The sequence below is a fragment of the Pecten maximus genome, chromosome 18 (genome assembly GCF_902652985.1).
Source record: "Pecten maximus chromosome 18, xPecMax1.1, whole genome shotgun sequence".
Lineage (NCBI taxonomy): Eukaryota > Metazoa > Mollusca > Bivalvia > Pectinida > Pectinidae > Pecten > Pecten maximus.
In genome coordinates, this window is record NC_047032.1 from 29,851,768 (window position 1) to 29,858,552 (window position 6,785).

Below are 6,785 nucleotides of genomic sequence, written 5' to 3' on the forward strand. Positions count from 1 at the left end.
TTGGACATATATCAGGATGTAACGACTTTCCCAGAGTGCCAACTTGTCTAGGTCTTTCTGCATCTGACTTAGAAATTAATGTCAGATACATGACGATATCGTCAACAAAAAGGCTAAAAGTACATGTAGGTTTGATGTTTTTGGGGATGTCGTTTATATAGAGAAGGGGGAAAAAGCCGATGACAGAGCCTTGAGGTACCTTGGTGTTACTTTGACGGGTGCAGATTTTCGGCCACTCACAAATTTGAGGGCTGATTGATAAGTTGTGAGCCTCCTATGGATTTTGCCGGACATTTTGTGTTATTTTTTCAACATAATCCCCTTCAGTATCCATGCGTTTTTGTCAGCGGTGTTTAAGGGCATAAATGCCACTTTTATAGAACTCCTTTTCTTGGCTGTTGAAAAAGGCATCCATAGCAGGTTAGGGTTAGGGTGCCTGAAATAGCTGTTTTCAATTTTGGAAATAGATGGAAATATGATGGAGCGAGATCAGGTGAATAAGGCGGTTGATCAATCAATTTAAAGCCACAACCGTGAATGGCAGCCATGGCAATGACTCTTTCGCCCTAACCCTAACCGATTTTGTCCATTTTGCAAAAGCCGCTTGTCTTGTTTACACTCACCAAATGAGACCAGTCCTTGGGTACACAGTAGCCTTTATAGTCAGAGAATAGTAAAAAGAACATCCTTGAGTACCTCCCTCAATACGAGGCTCACAAACTTATCAATCAGCCCTCTACACACTGTAAACTTTCTGTCCAGATGTTGACCATCATTTACCACACAGTATCTAAGCTCGTGACAGAATTATTCTGTCAAACGCCGTAGAGAAGTTCATGGTGAGGACATCACTCCACTTCCCATCCTCTACAGTCTGTGATACATCTTCTAGGAAATCTAAAAGCTGACCCTCGCATGATCTTAATTTGCAGAAACCGTGGTGGAGTGGGTACATGGTATTATGGTTGTCAGCATGGTCCATAATGTTGGATATTGTAATGTGCTCTAGGATTTTACAGCTTACACAGGTTAATGAAATTGACCTATTATTTTCAGGATTGTACTTTTTTGGACATTTTATTTTATATCAGGTGACACTTTTGCTAACTTTTAATCCTTCAGGACTTTGCCAGAATTTAGTGATTTGATGTCGGGTAGAGCAGGGAATCACTTATTATTACTAGTCTTGGTTTTTGTCACTAGGTTTTCACTTTTGGTCACAATCCATTTTTCTTTCTTCGTCGTTTCAATATAAACATCCGGAATCGTACATGAAACAACAATTTAACCTATACCGCATACCTCTTTAAGGGTCATCTATATAGTAGATGTTAACCATTTCTTCTATAATGTTACTTTGTGGTAAGTTGTAGCATGGAATAATTCTAAGTCACAAAAATAACAAAACCTGAAAAATAGCCCAGGTGTCATGCTCTCAAGTGTCTATAGCACGGGGTAGGAGCATTTGATTGACCGGACTTGATTTTATGTAGGTATAAACACATATTTTGTTTTGACCTTGAAATGCAAATGGCGGCTGTGGATGATATTACACAAATATGGCATAAAGGGGGGCATTTAAGCCATTAAAATGCTCCTATATAATACTTTTAAGGCATCTGATTATAGTAAGAATGACCTTTGTAAGACAAATTGTCAAAGCTGGTGAGTTTTGGGACTTTTTCAGAAATATTTATCTTTTACCCCAAACTCAACGGATGAACATTTTTTCCTAAAAACAGTTTTCCCGTCATGTCTAGACTTCTTTATAGTATCTCATAAGAGCATTTTTGACGTTTGAAATACCTTCGTATATGCCATAATTGTCTGAAATTATTCACAACCGCCATTTGCATTTCAAGGTCAAAATAAAACCAGTGTTAATACATATCATAAAGCCAAATCTAGCCAAACCAATGCTCCTTTTTTGTGCTTTAGACTCCAGTGAGCAAAACGACATGACTGTTTTGCGCAATAAATACGATACATATGAGTTAATTATGTCCCCCTGAAACATGCATTTTTCTCATGTTTTGTTGAAATTTACCAACAACTGAACACATTAAATGTCAACAGCAAGGCCCACAGTTTGACATGATACATATCAAAATTTTATCAAGTTATTTCTATTAAATTGCACCCTAGTGAGGATTTATAGCCTTGTAAAATATCAACTGTTTTGGCTGGATTTGCTGTTTAGATGCCCATTAAACTGTAACCCAAGTACCCACATTGATTTTTCGCCATAAAAATAACATTTTACTGCTTAAAAGCTACATTAACATAAAACCATTACTTGAATTATATGGCGCAACTATTAATTACTTCCTAAGATGTGGAAATCCTATCTTACAAACATGTAATACAGATATCTTCATAGCGAATTCAGTATAGATATTGATTATTGACTTTGTGTTAAGTTTATGTTGCGAATGTTGAAAGCTATTAACACATCACTTTATGATTGTACTAGGGTGCTTATATTTGGTAAAAACTCCCTCTGGAGTTACACTTTCCCTTCTTGGAGTGAAACTGGGGGAAAAAACAATGTGTATCATGACAGAGACAAAAATCAGTTTTGTATTTCTACATGAAGATTTTTCTCCGTGAATGAAGATCAGTCAGCGAGTGTTTTTAGCCCTTTGTATCAGCCAATAGATACATACAGTAAGCCGAATCAAGGATATAAAACTGCACTATAAGCCGTTTAGTCCCTCTATGACTCGTCAGTGATGCTAGAGACATCATACAGCTGTTTCGTCCCTCTAGGACTCGTCAGTGATGTTAGGGACATCATACAGCTGTTTCGTCCTTCTAGGACTCGTCAGTGATGTTAGGGACATCATACAGCTGTTTCGTCCGTCTAGGACTCGTCAGTGATGTTAAGGACATCATACAGCTGTTACGTTCTTCTAGGACTCGTCAGTGATGTTAGGGACATCATACAGCTGTTACGTCCTTCTAGGACTCGTCAGTGATGTTAGGGACATCATACAGCTGTTTCGTCCCTCTAGGACTCGTAAGTGATGTTAGGGACATCATACAGCTGTTACGTCCCTCTATGACTCGTCAGTGATGTTAGGGACATCATACAGCTGTTACGTCCCTCTATGACTCGTCAGTGATGTTAGGGACATCATACAGCTGTTTCGTCCCTCTAGGACTCGTCAGTGATGTTAGGGACATCATACAGCTCTTACGTCCTTCTAGGACTCGTCAGTGATGTTAGGGACATCATACAGCTGTTTGTCCTTCTAGGACTCGTCAGTGAGATTAGGGACATCATACAGCTGTTTGTCCTTCTATGACTCGTCAGTGATGTTAGAGACATCATACAGCTGTTACGTCCTTCTAGGACTCGTCAGTGATGTTAGGGACAGCATGCAGCTGTTTCGTCCCTCTAGGACTCATCAGTGATGTTAGGGACATCATACAGTTGTTTCGGCCTTCTAGGACTCGTCAGTGACGTTAGGGACATCATACAGCTGTTACGTCCTTCTATGACTCGCCAGTGATGTTAGGGACATCATACAGCTGTTACGTCCTTCTAGGACTCGTCAGTGATATGAGGGAAATCATACAGTTGTTTCAGTCTTCGAGGACTCGTCAGTAATGTTAGGGACATCATACAGCTGTTCCGGCCTTCTAGGACTCGTCAGTGATGTTAGGGACATCATACAGTTGTTTCGGCCTTCTAGGACTCGTCAGTGACGTTAGGGACATCATACAGCTGTTACGTCCTTCTATGACTGGCCAGTGATGTTAGGGACATCATACAGCTGTTACGTCCTTCTAGGACTCGCCAGTGATGTTAGGGACATCATACAGCTGTTACGTCCTTCTAGGACTCGTCAGTGATGTTAGGGACATTATACAGCTGTTTCTCCCTTCTAGGACTCGTCAGTAATATGAGGGAATTAAATCATACAGCTGTTACGTCCTTCAATGAGTTTCGGCCTTCTAGGACTCGCCAGTGATGTTAGGGACATCATACAGCTGTTTGGTCCTTGTAGGACTCGTCAGTGATGTTAGGGACATCATACAGCTGTTACGTCCTTCTATGACTCGCCAGTGATGTTAGGGACATCATACAGCTGTTTCGTCCGTCTAGGACTCGTCAGTGATGTTAAGGACATCATACAGCTGTTGCGTCCTTCTAGGACTCGTCAGTGATGTTAGGGACATCATACAGCTGTTACGTCCTTCTAGGACTCGTCAGTGATGTTAGGGACATCATACAGCTGTTACGTCCTTCTAGGACTCGTCAGTGATGTTAGGGACATCATACCGCTGTTTCGTCCTTCTAGGACTCGTCAGTGATGTTAGGGACATTATACAGCTGTTTCTCCCTTCTAGGACTCGTCAGTGATGTCAGGGACATCATACAGCTGTTTCGTCCCTATAGGACTCGTCAGTGATGTTAGGGACATCATACAGCTGTTTCGTCCTTCTAGGACTCGTCAGTGATGTTAGGGACATTATACAGCTGTTTCTCCCTTCTAGGACTCGTCAGTAATATGAGGGAATTAAATCATACAGCTGTTATGTCCTTCAATGAGTTTCGTCCTTCTAGGACTCGTCAGTGATGTTAGGGACATCATACAGCTGTTATGTCCTTCTAGGACTCGCCAGTGATGTTAGGGACATCATACAGCTGTATGGTCCTTCAAGGACTCGTCGGTGATGTTAAGGACATCATACAGCTGTTACGCCCTTCTATGACTCGCCAGTGATGTTAGGGACATCATACAGCTGTTACGTCCTTCTAGGACTCGTCAGTGATGTTAGGGACATCATACAACTGTTTGTCCTTCTATGACTCGTCAGTGATGTTAGGGACATCATACAGCTGTTACGTCCTTCTAGGACTCGTCAGTGATGTTAGGGACATCATACAGCTGTTATGTCCTTCTAGGACTCGTCAGTGATGTTAGGGACATCATACAGCTGTTACGTCCTTCTAGGACTCGTCAGTGATGTTAGGGACATCATACAGCTGTTTCTCCCTTCTAGGACTCGTCAGTAATATGAGGGAATTAAATCATACAGCTGTTACGTCCTTCAATGAGTTTCGGCCTTCTAGGACTCGCCAGTGATGTTAGGGACATCATACAGCTGTTACGTCCTTCTAGGACTCGTCAGTGATGTTAGGGACATCATACAGCTGTTCCGGTCTTCTAGGACTCGTCAGTGATGTTAGGGACATCATACAGCTGTATGGTCCTTCAAGGACTCGTCGGTGATGTTAGGGACATCATACAGCTGTTCCGGCCTTCTAGGACTCGTCAGTGATGTTAGGGACACCATACAGCTGTTCCGGCCTTCTAGGACTCGTCGGTGATGTTAGGGACATCGTACAGCTGTTTGGTCCTTCTAGGACTCGTCAGTGATGTTAGGGACATCACACAGCTGTTCCAGCCCTCTAGGACTCGTCAGTGATGTTAGGGATATCATACAGCTGTTTGGTCCTTCTAGGACTCGTCAGTGATGTTAGGGACATCACACAGCTGTTCCAGCCTTCTAGGACTCGTCAGTGATGTTAGGGATATCATACAGCTGTTCCGGCCTTCTAGGACTCGTCAGTGATGTCAGGGTCATCATACAGCTGTTCCGGCCTTCTAGGACTCGTCAGTGATGCTAGGGACATCGTACAGCTGTTATGTCCTTCTAGGACTCGTCAGTGATGTTAGGGACATCATACAGCTGTTCCAGCCTTCTAGGACTCGTCGGTAATGTTAGGGACATCATACAGCTGTTTCGTCCTTCTATGTCTCTTTTAAAAGGGGGATCTAGCCATTCACATTGTACGAATTCTTATTTGTCGAAAAAATATGTGCGTACATTTTGAATCAAACGTGTGATCTTCAGGGATTCACAGCCAAGCAGTAAAGCTTACCATCCAACAGTCTCAAAGGATATGGAATTAATACAAAGCTGTTTTAGCATCAGATTGTCGTCATGAACGTCTTAGAAGGAACATACTAGCGTGTTATTTGCCAATAAATTTCTTGTTGTCTCGATAAAAATGCACTAAAATCGGAGCTTGGCTTGATATTGTTTAACGCTCTACACAATAAGGTCACATACATGAACGGTGTCTACTTCATTTGGGCCGATCTGAGTGGCGCCTTTTCAGTCGCTAACACATAAGGATGCCATCTCTCATGGCCTTTGTTTTGTATTGTTTAGTTATGTCAACAGCTACGGCTGTACTATATGTCTTTTGGTAGGCTGCGGTATGTTCTTCTTTGCCTCATTGTGATAGCGTAGAATTGATGCCGACTTCGAATGTGCTATAGTGCTATCCCACTGAAGTATACAGCTAAAGACACTCAGCGAGACACTCCACCCGATCTTATTATACTGACAACGTGCGAACTAGCCCGAGTTTCCTCTGGCCCTGACACCATGTCACACATGTAAGACAAGGTGTCGTTGCCTGAAGAAACTCGGGCTACGTACAAACCAGTCGTCCCATTCACAAAATGCTGAGCACTTAGCCGGAGTAGCAACTATCAATTTTCTATTGTACCGACACCGGATATGGTTGTGAACATTATTGTGCCAACATTCAGTGCAGAACGTTTAACAGGGAGTAAGTAAAATGTCAATGACTGTGGCATGCCACGGCCTGGGGATAGGACCCATAGCCTTTCTCACATGGGGTAACGCTAATCGCAAATGCCAAAATGCAGGCGGAACCAAGGAGACATTAACTGAATCGGAATATTTGAAAGAAAAAAAAAATTCTTAAGAGTGAAGAGAAAAGACAATATTCCAAATTT